The following is a 15774-nucleotide window of genomic DNA, read 5'->3' on the forward strand; positions in this document are numbered from 1 at the left end:
ATAGACATCTATGGATTGTCTTTGGACTTTGAGGAGAAAGCACTATACGCCAAATTGTCGAAGTGTGAATTTTGGTGAAAGATATCTTTCTCAGGGCATGTAGTATCGGTAGAGGCATTAAGGTAGATCCAAGTAAGATAGAAGCTGTCCTTCATTAGAGGCCACCTAGAAATATCACAGATTCACGGTTTTTAGGTTTAGCTGATACTACTGTCGATTTGTGAAGGATTCTCCATGTTGGCATCTCCATTGACCAAATTACTTTGAAAAGATGTGAAATTTGGTGGACGGAAAAATGCTAGCGAGTTTTGATGAATTAAAGAAATGTTTGATGAAGCTCAGTCCGACTTTACCTACTCGGGTAAAGAATATACATTCTGATTATGCTTCTCACAATGGGTTAGGTTGTGTATTGATAAAATATCGAAATGTCATAGCTTATTCATCAAGCTAGCTGACACCGCATGAGAGGAATTATCCAACACATGAATTGGAGCTTGAAGCTATAGAGTTTGCTCTTAAGATCTGGAGACATTATGTGTATGGGCAGAAGTGCTACATCTACACAAATCATAAGAGTTTGAAGTATCTAGGCACTCAGAAGGAGTTAAATTTGAGACAGAGGAGATGGATAGAGTTGATAAAGACTATGATTATGCGATAGACTATCACCAGGAAAGCTAATGTTGTGGTGACACCTTAAGTCGCAAGACTATGGCGAGTCTATGGGCTACTTCTTTGTCTATTGTACATGAGTTGAGATTATTATATACCAGCTTAGAGATTAATGATGAGGGTCAGACAGCAGTTGCATGGCATGTACAGCCAGTGTTGACTGATCAGATCAGAATAGCTGCTCAAAATGATTAGAAGTATCAGAAGTTGTTAGAAGAAGTCAGACATGGCAAGAAACCAGAATTCTCAATAAGAGATGATGGTTTACTACTACACCAGGGCAGAATGTGTATTCCTAATGATGTTGATTTGAGGCAGATCATTTTGAAGGAAGCGCATGAGTCTCCTTTTGCCATACACCCTGGTGGCACAAAAATATATAGAGGGCTAAAGGAGCATTACTGGTAGATGGGTATGAAAAGAGATGTGGCAGAGTTTGTTTTCAAATGCCTAACTTGTCAATAAGTGAAGGCAGAGCATCAAGTACCCGCTGGTTTGTTACATCCACTACCAGTACCATAATGGAAATGGGAGAGAATAACGATGGATTTTGTGATGGGACTTCCAAGGACACAGAAGAGTCATGATGCTGTATGGGTCATAGTTGACAGACTGACCAAGTCGGCTCATTTTCTGCCTTTCCGGATGGATTACAGTTTAGAAAGATTGGCCAAGTTGTATATTGATGAGATTGTGAGACTGCATGGAGTGCTAGTATCGATTGTGTCAGATAGAGATCCTAGGTTCACTTCTAGATTCTAGGGTAGTCTTCAGAGAGCCCTAGGAACTAGATTGAACTTTAGTATGACATTCTACCTACAGACAGATGGCTAGTCTGAGAGGGTAATTCAGATCTTAGAGGACATGCTATGGGCTTGTGTGATTGAATTTGAGGGTAGTTGGGACATACACTTGCCTCTGATTTAGTTTGCTTACAACAACAGCTACCAATCAAGCATTGGGATGCCTCCATATGAAGCTTTGTATGGCAGAAGTGCAGAACTCCCCTATGTTGGGATGAAGTAGGTGAAAGGAAAATGATTGGGCCCGAAATTATTCAGTGAGACCAAGGAGAAGATTAGGGTGATCAGAGATCGACTTAAAACGCATCAAACCGTTAGAAGTCCTATATTAATATGAAGAGAAGCGATAGTGAGTATGCAGTGGGTGACAAAGTATTCCTCAAGGTTTCCCCTTGGAAGAGGATTATGAGATTCGGCAGAAAGGGAAAACTAAGTCCTCATTTTATTGGGCCATATTAGGTTATTGAAAGAGTGGGTCCTTTGGCATATCGATTGGCGCTACCTCGAGTTAGAGAAGATACATAAAGTCTTCCATGTGTCTATGTTGAGGAGGTATCGATCGGACCTATCTCATGTAATACCGATTAGAAGAAATTGAAGTAAATCTAGACCTCACATATGAGGAAGAACCCATAGAGATTACGCTTATGAGGTGAAGCGACTCTGGAACAAATAAATACCGTTAGTGAAAGTGCTGTGGAACTATCATTCAGGCCAAAAAGCTACTTGGGAAAGAGAGGATGATATGAGGAGACAGCACCCACAACTGTTTAGAGACTAATACAGTAAAATTTTGAGACGAAATTTATTTTAAGGGAGAATTGTAACACCCCTATTTGTATAGCTGGTATATTTCACTATTCCTGACCGATGTAGGTCTAGATAATTAAGGATTAGAACCACACTTAAGACAACTAAATAAGTCCTGAACATAAATAATTAGTAATTGTCAATTAGTTAAGTATAAATAAGAAAAACAAAACATAAGAAGTTAAGCAGTAGAGAGTCACGATGGGTGACCTTCTCGGAAGAATGCGGAAATCGATTTAAACTCAAATTTTGAATCATAAAATGTGATGATGCGGTCCTTAGGACTATTGCAAACACAGTGGAAAAGAAAATCATGAAAAAGAATTGTTAAGCCGGTCAAATAATTAGGTTAGGGATTGAAGAAATATTGAATTATTTACAAACCGGATCGAGCCGTGAGGGCAATTTGGTCAATTGACCCCGAGAGCTAACTCCTGACCTAACTGTCAAATAAAATTGGAGAAAATAAAATTTCAGAATCGAGAATTAAATTAAAGAACTAATGAAAAAATAAATTAAAAAAAAAAAGAAAAAGGAAAAGTGAAAAGTGGTGACATCATGCATGATGCAATAAACACTATAATTAAAAAAAAAATAAATTTTAGATAATTATTGGTCTTTCATAAGGATTAAAAAACATCAAAGAAAGAAAAAAAAAACAAAGAAAAAAGTTCATCCTCTTCTCCCTTAGCCGTGTCCTCTTTCTCTCCTCCCTTCCTCACCAAAAATCCTCCATTGAAGCTCCTTTGTGAGCTTGAAAATAACAAAATCCCACCATAGAAAAGTTGTCTACCATAGATAAAACTTGTTTTGGCAACTAGAGGAGGAGATTGAAAAAGAAAGAAAGAAGAAAAGAAGAGGTTGAAGAGGAAAAATTTTCTGCATTCAAGGTTAGTAGTTAAACTTAGAATTTATAATTTAATTATTGTAATTATAGCTTAATGAACTTATAAATATGCTTAAATGAGATGAAAATAAGTGTTGGAGGCCTAGGTATGGATTTCAGCCAGCTAGGGTTTTGATGTGTGTATGCATGAATTTGATTGAATTAAAAGTGTAGGTAAGCTTGTATGAGTGTGGAAATGATGTTGGTATTTTTTGAATTAATTAAATGTAACAAATATCTGAATTAGGGTTTGGACCTAGGGTTTAGGAAGGCAAAAATTGGAGAATTGGTCAAATAGTGTATTTGACCTAGTTTGAGCTGAGAAATGGTCATTTGTGACCAATTGAGGTATGTTAGAAGTGTTAGAATTAGGTTTAGATTCAGATTGGATGTGGGCAGTATGCAGGCAGCATGACTAAGGTCCCTTTCAGGGATCAAAACTGAAAATTTATCAAACCAATTAGTGTGAGGCCAATTGGGAATGAAATTAGACACAAAATGACACATTTATCATTTAGGAATAATGCCCAAAAAGTGACCAAAACCTAGTGAACAAATTGACCAAATCTGGATTGGGCAAGCTGACCTGTACCAAAAATGACCAAATGAACAGTGTTTATTTATTTGGCCATAACTTGGGCTAGGCAGGTCTAAATGACCTGAAATTTTACCAGTAGAAAGCTGAGATATATCTTAACCAAGTTATTTAGCCACCCAAAGTTGGTGACCTAAAGCTGAGAACCAGTTTGGTGCCGAAATGCAGGTAAGTCAATCCGTGACCATGTTCAAATGGCTATAACTTGAGCTACAAAACTCCAAATGGAGTGATTCAAAAAGGGGAATAAAGTTAAGACAATAAGGAACAATTTCTATGAAGAAACCTTAGCCAAATTCTAACAGCAATATGACCAATAGAATAGTACAAAATAAGACACCAAAACTGAAAATTTGCAATTTTTTCTAAAAGACTTAAAATTTGAGAAAACAAGCAAAACCAACAAATTAGGTAACTAAAATATGGTATGTGAGTGAAATTAGAATTTCCATACCTATTAAGCATTAGAAAGTCAACAAATTGACTTGAATAGTATCGTGAATAGTAACCCTAAAATACAAATCTTATAGAACATTAAGTTTAGTATATTAAAGCTAGGTAAAAGTGAATTTGAATTTTTTTTTTTGGATTTATGATAAGTTATGATGCTGAAACACTATGAAACTGCGTGTTTGATGAAAAGAATCTTGGGAAAGAACTGAGGATCGAGTCAAAGCCAAGAGGCGACTCGTATAAGGTTTGTGCACAACATAAAATTTCTGTAAATTTTCTTCTGCACATTGTTTTGAATGAAATGAAATATTGAATTGTGACATCATTGTATTAAAATATTTATTATGCTTTTGTTTCAAATTATTGAAAGTTTATTTGTATATATTTGAAATGGCATTAAATATTTAGTAAATGTTAAGATAGTTTTGAAACCACAGTGTCATGACCACATATTTGAATACTTCACTAGCATGACTAGTGGGAGAAATTAGTTTTGAATTTTGATTCCTTCTCTGGTTGAAGTGTTGAGGTGTGTGCCAGTAGAAGAAGAAAAAGAATGGATTCCCATATATTTGAGCTAGCTAGCCTTGTGTTGTGACTTCTCATAAGCCTCTGGCTATTGAGATTAATATGTTTCGAATGATATGATATAACTGTGAGTTTTTATGAAAATTGTTTTGAGACTTTTGAAATGAAATTGTTTAAATTAAAATCTTTTAAATCATGTTTTGTATTTATATCTCATGTTCAGCTTGATTTTTGAATAAGCATGATTTAAATTCTGCATAAAGATTATTTTAGTATGTTGTGCACCACTGAGTCCTAGTACTCAACGATGGCTGTTATTACTGTCGCAAATATAGAGACTAGAGGAGCAGCATAGTGAGCTGCTGAGGATTGTGGAGCGACCTACCCTGTAGTTTTATCGGGTATATTTTATGCCTTGCTTGTAAAAATTATTTTGATGTATGTAATGTATGTAAATGTATGGACATGTAAAATTGGTTATGAGCAGTTGTATAAAGTTGTATAAAGCTTGTATTAAATTTTAGTTTGGATTTTTCCTAATGTAAATTTTTGTAATGATGTATATAAATTGTATTATCTTTAACAAAATATGAATGAAATTGATTAAGAGTATTTTGATGATTGTTGAATTTTATAAATTGAGAAATGATGTTGAAATTGGTTGGGATGGTTGTGGAATTGATGAAGTTGTTGAGATAATTCTTTGGAAGTGCTTTTTACAGGTATTTGAAAAACTGTTTTCTCAAAATACAGACGGTACTCTGCCAAAATTTTTATAAAATTTGCGAAAAAATAAAATGGGACAAAAATCTAAACTAGTTTTCAAACTCTAAATAAATATTTTAATACTTATTAGAAAATGCTTACCACTTATAAAAGTAAGAAAATTGTTTTAAAATCCTTTGTAGAGTACTTAATGAGTTATCGGTAGGTGAAGTTCGGTAATTTATTAGGTATTCTATGAGATCATATCGTGCCTTACAGAGGGGTAAGGTGTGACACTCTAACTCCAAAGGTAAATGACAAGCTTTCCCATAAACCTATCTAAAAGAGGTAGTGCCAATAGGAGTTTTAAAAGCTGTTCTATAGGCCCAGAGAGCATCATCTAACTTTAATGACCAATCTTTCCTTGAACTGTTCATTGTTTTCTCAAGAATCCTTTTCAGCTTTCTATTTGAAATCTCCACTTGACTACTAGTTTGTGGATGGTAGGGCGTTGCAACCTTATGCTTAACTCCATATTTTTGTAATAATCTCTCAAATTGATGGTTGCAAAAATGAGAACCTCAATCACTTATAATAGCATGTGGAGCTCAAAATCTTGTAAAAAATGAACTTCTAAAGGAATTTAACCACAACTCTAACATTATTAGTTGGAGATGGGATAGCTTCAACCCATTTGCTTTCATAATCTACTCCAACCAAGATGTACTTATGTCCAAAGGATGATGGAAAGGGTCCCATAAAGTCAATGCCCCACACATCAAATAGTTCCACTTCCAATATGTTTTGGGGGGGCATCTCATCTCTTTTTGAGATATTTCCTATCCTTTGAAACCTATCACATGCATTTATAAACTTTCTTACATCTCTAAACATATGTGGCCAAAAGAATCCTACTTGAAGAACTTTTTCTATAGTCTTTGTAACACTCATATGACCTCCATAAGGTGAAGAATGGTAATCTCTAATGACATCCCCTATCTCCTCATCAACTAAACATCTCCTAATCAGCCCATCTCCACTCCTCTTAAACAAAAATGGCTCTTCTCAATCATAATCCCTCACATAAAAAAGAAATTTCTTCTTTTGTTGCCATGTCAAATCAGGTGGAAGGATTCCACACACCAAATAGTTCACAAAAATCTGCATACCAAGGGATTTTTGCACTAATGGTTGCCAACAGCTGCTCATTAGGAAAATAATCATTTATTGGAAGCTCTTTCCCCAAATTGTCTCTTTGTTCTTGCCTCAATCTAGGTAAATGATCTGCTACTACATTTTCTACTCCTTTCTTATCCTTAATTTACAAATCAAACTCTTGAAGGAGTAATACCCACCTTATCAACCTAGGTTTAGCCCTTTTTTCTGAAGAAGATACTTGATAACTACATGATCTATGTACACTATTACTTTAGACCCCACAAGATAGGACCTGAATTTATCTACTGTAAATGCCACTTCCAAAAACTCTTTCTCTATAGTAGAATAATTTATTTGAGCATCATCTAAGGTTCTACTTGCATAATAGATTGCATACACCTTCTTGTCTTTCCTTTGTCCTAAAATAGCTCCAATGGCATAGTCACTTGCATCACACATCAACTCAAAAGTTAATAACCAATCAGGTGGCTGCATAATCGGAGCAGTTATCAAAGCCTCTTTTATCCTGCAAAAGGCATTCATACAATCAGTATCAAAATGAAATTCCACATCTTTACTCAATAAATTAGTAAGAGGTTTAGAAATCTTAGAAAAATCCTTGATGAATCTCTTGTAAAATCAAGCATGCCCCAAGAAACTCCTCACTCCTTTCATAGATGTTAGGGGTGGCATTTTCTTAATAATTTCTACCTTTGCTTTATCCACCTCAATACCCTTGTTTGACGCAAGGTGTCCCAAAACAATTCCTTCTTGTATCATAAAATGGCACTTTTCGCAATTCAAAACAAAATTAAACTCTTCACATCTCTGCAAAACTTTAGACAAGTTAGATAAGCACTCATCAAAGATTTCTTTGTAACACCCTCCGGAAGCAACTCGTACATTCTCTTATTCGGTGGCCAGGTGTCGGTCCGGACAGCTAGAACGTCCGGAAAAATATTTAAACTAAATTCAGGAACCATAATTAACTCAAATATTAATAAGAAAAATTTAGGAAAAATTTTAGAAATAAAATACAACCAAGTCAAATGAGCCGGTGCCCAAGCGATGGGTAACCAGAGAGAAGTTGCGGTTCTCGCAACTAGGAGCCCTAGGCCCGAAGAAAAATTCATAAAATAATTTTTGGGACTCCAGAAAAGGGTCATTGAGGTTCCTATGGCATTAGAATGCCAAGAAAATATTTAGAAAAAATTTTCAATCGGTACAGACAATTTTGACCCGTTAAGCCAAACGGAGGGCATTTTGGTCATTTCGCCTTCATAGGTGATTTTTGGCCGACTTGTCCAGTTAAGTAAATAATTATTATGACTCAAAATATGAATAAATATTGCTAAAAATTAAATTGAAATGTGGTAGAAAAGAAAAGAAAAGAAAAATAGTGGAAATTAAGGATAATGACATCACATGATGTCATTTACTTTCTCCCAACCAATCACCATTCAACAAGGTTTCTTAAATCACTTAAAAGAGACAAAGAAGACCAAAAAAATTCTGCTCTTCTTCTTCTTCTTCAGCCAAAACATGAACCTCTCCTCCATAACCCTCCATGAAAACTTTCTTCAATTACTTCCATTTTCCCATGAATTTCCACTACTAAACCCTAGACACCTTTCATTAAAACTTGTCCATACAACTTGGGGAAGTGTTTGGCAGCCTAGAAAAGGAAAGAAAGTGAAGTTTGAGCTTGGAAAAATCTGCCCTACAAGAGGTTAGTGCCTATTATGCATACATCTTTCTCTTTCCATGATTAGAGACCTAAAATAAGCAAGAATTTGTGAATTAAATGAATGGAATTTATGTGTATGTATACAATGAATTTTGGCAGCCCTAGGGAGGAACAAGATTAAGTGTTTTTAATGGACTTAGAGTGGACTAAAGATGATGTTTAAGGTATATATATATATGTATGATGAATTGGTGTGCTAACTAATGTAATTGGTGTAATCCTTGAAAATGAGCTAGGGTTTGGGAGTGAAACTTGGATTTAGCCTATGAAATTGTGAAAGAACATTTTAATGGTCAATTAGTGACCATTTGAGGCAAGTTCACCATAATTTGAAGAGATTTAGAGTGATGCAAACTAAATTGGTGGGCTGCCTAATGAGTGCAGCAGGGTGGCTGTGATTCTAGCCCACTTGGACTGCCATATCTTTGGCTGTATTGGTCCAATTGGTGTTTGGACAATTGGACATAAAACTAGACTTATAATGGCACATTTTTGCTGAAGAAACCATGCCCAAAAGACGAAAGCAAGAGGACCAAAAGTTGGCCCCAATCCGGGTACCCTGCAAGTCAATTCTGCAGAATGACCAAATGAACAGTAACTGTTCATTTGGCCATAACTCACTGTAGAAATGGTCAATTAACCTGAAATTTTTACAGCAACAAGTTAAGACCTAGAAAAACAACTTTTATGAAGAAACCTACCCCAAATTATGGCTAGAACCTAACCCAAATGGTAGTCACAGTCACTGTTCATGTTACTATAGATTTGGTAATTCTGCAGTTTTGGCAATCTGGCCAGCTGTGGTTTTTGGACCATATCTGGAGCTACAAAACTCCAAATGGAGTGATTCAAAAAAGGAAATTCAACTAGACAAAATAAGGAACAACTTTCATGTTTACCATTTCCTCAAATTCCCCTTGCAACAGAGCTTAATGGAACAGTAAAGTTAGGCTTCAAAAATTGAAAATTCTGCCCTCTTGGTTTTAAGCATAGAAATGGTAATGGCAATCAATTCCAACAAGTTTTAAATACAAAATGTGGTATGTTTGGGGTGTTAAAACCAATACACCTATTTTCTATCCAAAAGTCAACATTTTTGTTAATCAATGAGGTGAATAGTGACACCAAAACTTGAAATTCAAAATTTGAAATTAGAAATGCATCTAGGGGACTTTAAATTGCAATTGGCAATTAATACTAGCAAATGTAAAACTTAAAATGTGGGATCTTGGTGTAATTAGAATTAACATATCCCTTAAGTATAAAAAAGTCAACATTTTGGTTGACTAGTAAGGTGAATAGTAATCAAAATGAGTAACAAACTAAGATGAAGACCTAGAACCAATTCTAAGCTTAAATGCTTAAAATTGTATGACAAATGTGGACTATGTATCTTAGTCAAAATTGTTAAAAGGAAATTAAGACCATAAATTTGAAATCCATGAAATATTCATGGATTACTTGAAACATGAAAAATAAGTCACCTAATTGATGTGAATAGATAGTTAGGGCTTATATGCCCATCACAAATGGAATTCATAAAATATTAATAACTCAACTTGAAATATAAAATTGTGACTACATAAGTAGATTCTTAAATGTATAAATGAGAAAGGAAAATGTTTTGAATACAATGGTACATGTGAACCATTGTTTAGAATTGTGATAAATAAGAATAACATAATGAATGAATAAATGAACTATATTAATGTATGAATGAGACATTAGTTCTCATTATTATAGAAAGGAGAAGTATTTTGAGTACAATGGTATAAAAGGATAATTGATGTGAATTGTGATCATAAAAATGATCAAATGAATGTATGAATTATAATTGAAATTTATCATGAAATAATGAATTCATAAACACAATATATTAATATTTAATGATATTATGTGCCCTTGTATTGCCTAGACACGTGTGTCAGATTGGATAGATTGGCATGCCAATAGGGTATTGTTTTAGCAGTACTGCGAAAGGCTTTATGCTCGTATTTAAGGCTTTATGCCCGTATTCATGGCTTTATGCCCATATTCATGGCTTTATGCCAACATTCATTGCTTTTATGCCCAATTATGTGTTATCATGGCTTTTTAGCCATACTGACTGCATACGTGGTTGACGTTCTGCGTCCCATGGTATGACGGCCCGAGGCACCGCGGTGTCCTGTGCCAACGACACATTATCGATTTAGTCGACTGTCATAGGTTACTTGGGCGATGTAATTTATTGAAATAAATTAAGACTATTAGTAATTAAAAATATTAGAAATGAAATAAATGAGTTAATACGACTTCAAAAGAATTAGTTACAATTATGAAATGATCCAAACCACATAAAAATTGTTAAGTAAAATGATAAAAGAGTTGCAAAAATAGGTATAACTTAACTAAATATTTTAAATGTACCTTCCATTGCCATATAAATATAAACTGAGTATTTTTATTTATTCTGTATGTTGTACATTATCACTGTGAATTTCAGAATTAAACGCTTCCAAAGCGAAACAAATGAGAAAAAAAGATAATTAATATTAGACACATTGTATTAAATTAAATTGATTCTTAAATATTCAAATTATGCTTCGTTCTTTCTTTATTTGTATATTTTATTTTCTTGTTCTATTATTGCACCACTAAGCAGCAATGCTTAGCGCGATGGATTTGTTTCCTCGCGCAGGTACTTTGACTAAGATTTTTGGAGTCCAGATCTGCAGAAGTGTCTGAAGTATTCAAGGTTGTCACCTCCTCAGCAATGCATGTAGATAAGGCCCATATAGATCATATTTTGTATTTAAGTATAAAATGCTAGACATTGTATTGTAATGTAGATTATGAGCAGGTAATTAATAGAAATGTAATGTAATTTAATAAATTAGCTTTTTCATATGTACTTAATTTATATATCATGTAATTTATGAAATTATGTAAATTAAAGAAATTTGAAAATTTTACTTATGTGATTTGAACATGAATGAGATGTGAATTATGAGATAGTTATGAAAATAATTGATGAGATTTTGTTTGTAAAATATTATTGAAACTTTCAAACAGGTAAATAGTAAAATACGTCAACTGGTAATAAAATAGGGGAAACTCCGCTGGTTTCTCCGTCGAAGAATAATTCATATTAAAATATAACGAGATCAAAATATGAAAGGAATAAAGTAAGATAAGATAGGGTGCTCCGGCACCGAATGTAGCACACTTTGCTCGGCTACACTGTAGTAGGGTGAGGGGTGTTACATTTACCATACACAGAAAATCATCCATAAACACTTCCATAATATCCTCAATGAAATCAGAAAAGATGGACATCATACATCTCTGAAATGTGGCTGGGGCATTACATAATCCAAATGGCATCCTTCGATATGCAAAGGTATCATAGGGATATGTGAAGGTAGTTTTATCCTGACCATCTGGGTGAATAGGGATCTGAAAGAAGCGGGATCTGAAAAAACCTTGAATAGCCATTCAAATAGCAAAAATAAGAATGATGAGCTAATCTCTCAAGCATCTAATCTATAAATGGTAATGGAAAATGGTCATTTCTAGTTGCATTGTTCAACTTCTTATAGTCTATACATATTCTCCATCCAGTTACAGTCCTAGTAGGTATTAGTTCATCATTTTCATTTTTCACTACTGTGATGCCCCCTTTTTTGGGTACAACATGAACTGGGCTTACCCAATTGCTATCAGAAATAGGGTAAATGATAGGCATCAAATAATTTTAAGATCTCCTTTTTCACAACCTCTTTCATATTTGGATTCAATCTTCTTTATGACTCTCTAGAGGCCTTGTGATCATTTTCCAACAAAATTCTATGCATGCACACAGAAGGATGTATTCCTTTAATATCATCAATGGTATAACCAATTATCCTTCTATGCTCTCTAAGAACTCTTAATAATTTTCAACTTCACAATAATTCAGTTTAGCACTAAGAATCACAAGATATGTAGAATTTTGACCAAGAAAAGCATACCTGAGATTTGTTGGAAGAGGTTTTAACTCTACCTTCGGTGCTTCACTTCTTTCAAGCATTGGTAGTGAAATTGTGTCTTGCTTTAAATCTCCAATCTTCTTAACACTAGCCATAGGCAAAGGTGAATTTGTTTCCAAAATTTGAGCATATTCCGCAGCTTCTTCAATCTCATCCCCTTTTTGATGTTGTAGAACCAAACAAGCTTCTAAGGGATCTTCAGGATGTTGTTTTTTAAACACTTCTCCGACCACTTCATCTACCACATTAATTATCAAACATGAATTTGAATCATCTTTCTTTTTCATTGCTTGAAACAGATTAAATTCAACTTTTTCTTCCCCAACTTCTAATGTAAGCCTTCCATTCTTTACATCAATCATAGCTCCAGCAGTAGCAAGGAAGGGTCTACCAAGGATAATAGGAATGTGTACATCCTCCTCCATCTCCAATACTATAAAGTCCATCGGTATGAAAAATTTTCCAACTTTTAGAGGAACATTCTCAATCTCCCCAATTGGAAATTTAATAGACCTATCTGCTAATTATAGTGAAATGGTGGTAGGCTTCATTTCTCCAATCTTCATTTTCTCATAAATAGACAATGGCATTAAACTAACATTGGCTCCAAGATCACATAAAGCCTTATCTATACTGATATCTCCAATGTGACATGGTATGGAAAAAACACCAGGATCCTTCAGTTTGGGTGGAAGCTTATTTTGCATGATAGCACTGCTTTCTTCTATAAGAGCTACGGTCTCAAATTCTTCTAGCTTCTTCTTATTAGACAAAATCTCCTTTAAAAATTTAGCGTATGAAGGTATTTGTGCTAAGGCATCAGTGAAAGGAATAGTCACATGCAAAGACTTTAATACCTCCAAAAACTTCTCAAATTGTTTGTCCAACTTTGCTTTTTGGAATCTTTGTGGGAATGGTAAAGGTGACATGTAGGCTTTAGGTGCTACATATTTAGGTTCTTCCTTTTCACTCTCTCTCTCTTTACCTCCCTTTTCTTCTTCGGAACTCTCTTTTTCAACTTTAACTCTAACCTCAACTTTAACTTTTTCATCTCCTTCTCTGTTTTTCTCTTCTTCAACTTTCTCTTCTTCAACTTTCTCTCCAATCTTTTTATCTCCACTCTCCAATATTTTTCCACTTCTCAATGTAATAGCCTTGCAATGCTCCCTTGAACTTTCTGGTTGGCTAGGAAGCTTCCCAAATGCTTTATTGTTTGAAGAGCTAGCTTATTGAGCTATTTGGTTCTCTAATATCTTGTTGTGTATTACCATTTGATCCACTTTAGATGCTAATTGAAAAATCATTTCTTGTTGATATTGATGGCTTACTGGTATACTCTCAATCATGGCTTCCAATCTAGCTGTCTTATCTAGTTGTGCTTGTTATGGTGGAGGTTGTTGTGGTTGTAGTGGAGCAGGTGCATTTTGAGGTTTAGGAATTCCAGGAGGAGGACCTCTATTCTGCTGAAAATTCTGATGTTGTTGATACCTAGGAGGCTGTTGACAATTCTGGTGTTGTCCTTGTCTACCCCCCTAGAGAAATTGGGGTCGTTTCTCCATGCTGGATCATAAGTTGCAGAAAATGGGTTACCGCCTGGTCTTTGATTGTAGTTCCCCACTTAATCCACTTGCTCACTTGAAAAGTCTTGACTAAGTGCAGAAAAATCAGTTGCACAGTTGACATTTGCAGCAACAACATCTACTAAATTACTTAAACCTCCAACTGAAGAATCTATTTTCATGCTTAGCTTTTCCATCTTCCTTGTCAAAGCATCAAACTTAGCATTAATCATATTCATGGCATCAAGCTCAAACATACCAGCTGGTTTCTTGATCTCATTCCTCTCACAACTCCATTGGTAGTTGTTATAAGCAATTTTATCTAGAGCAGAAAAAGCTTCATCTTCAGATTTCTCTATAAGATCACCTCCAGAAGATGCATCAATTGTACTTCTAATAGCTGGTGAAACTCCATTGTAAAAGTGTTGAACAAGCATCCACTTAGGAATCCCTTGATGTGGACATATCCTTTGCAAATCCTTATACCTCTCTTATGCTTCATACAAGCTCTCATCATCTCTAAGTTTGAAAGAAGTTATCTCATTTCTTAGCTTAGCTGTCTTGTTTGGTGGAAAATATTGAGCTAAAAATGCTTGAGAAAATTCATCCCATGTTATGATAGAACCTAGTGGCAAAGAATGTAACCACTCTCTAGCTCAGTCCTTCAAAAAGAAAGGGAATAATCTGAGTCGAATTGCATCATCAGAAACTCCATTTATCTTCAACATATCACTAATCTCAAGAAAGTGTGCTAGATGCACATGTGGACTTTCACTTGGACTTCCCCCAAATTGTGATTGTTGTACCATCGACATGATCTGAGCTTGATTCGATTATTAGCTTCTACTCTTGGTCTTATGATACTTGGTATAAAATCCCCAATGTTAGGATAGGCATGATCCTTCACAAAACGGTTGTTATTGTTGTTGGCCATTTCTTCTTGCAGTTGCTCTTGCTCTAGTGCTCTTTCTTATTGTTGTTGAGCTTTAAATTCAGCTTTTATCCTCTTAGCTTCTGCTCTTAAAGCTCTTGCTATCTTTTCTATTTCTGGATCAAAGAATAAATTGATTTCTTCACTTTTTGTCCTCATAAAATAAAAGTACTTAAAAAATAAATTAAACAAATTCTCAAAGTAAAATGGTAAAAGAAATTAAAAATAAAAATAAAATACCCAAATTAACCAAACAAACAATCGTTTAATATCAAACAAAAATCAAATCTCCGGCAACGGTGCCAAAAACTTGATGCGTGTATCCATAAGTATACGGGTTGTATCAAGTAATAAAGTGATAACTCAAGTATCGTTCCCACGAGGATTTGCTGTTTGAGCACCAAACTATGAATGAAACGATTATTTGGGCTAATGATTGATGAATAAATGGTAAATATAAATAAACAAATTAAATTGATAAATCTAATTGGAATGGGTAAAGAGCAAGCAAATAAATTCTAAATCTAGATACAATTAAACTAAATTAATAACGGGTAATTTAAATCAAAGTCTAATTATGATAAAAATGATTTCAGAGTTGGGGTTTCATGCATAAATTAATTGGGATTTGTCTTGGGTATTCCAATTTTAAGGGAAAAGAGAGTTTGAAGGTGATTGATTCTAAATTCCTTTCATATCTTTTTCAAGTAAACCAAAGTATATTTTAAAATAACCAAACCTACTTTTGTATGATATTTGATTACTTTAAAACCCATTAAGTTTTATAACCAATCATTAATTCCTCTTAAAACCCTAGTTTATTTCTAAATCTAGGTAATTTTAAGTTTTAATCCTTAATTATCTATCAATGATCTTCACCTTTCGGTCCTTCAATCAAAGATTAACACAATACC

General features: G+C 34.4%; 1 non-coding gene across 1 annotated transcript; it reads left to right on the top strand.

Moving 5' to 3' along the window:
* The first annotated feature begins 14376 nt into the window (after nucleotides 1-14376).
* LOC131175068 (small nucleolar RNA R71) lies at nucleotides 14377-14483 on the top strand. The gene has a single exon (XR_009145228.1). It is a non-coding gene; the product is annotated as a small nucleolar RNA R71 (small nucleolar RNA).
* Nucleotides 14484-15774: the final 1291 nt, after the last annotated feature.

The sequence above is a fragment of the Hevea brasiliensis genome, chromosome 16, assembly GCF_030052815.1.
Source record: "Hevea brasiliensis isolate MT/VB/25A 57/8 chromosome 16, ASM3005281v1, whole genome shotgun sequence".
NCBI lineage: Eukaryota > Viridiplantae > Streptophyta > Magnoliopsida > Malpighiales > Euphorbiaceae > Hevea > Hevea brasiliensis.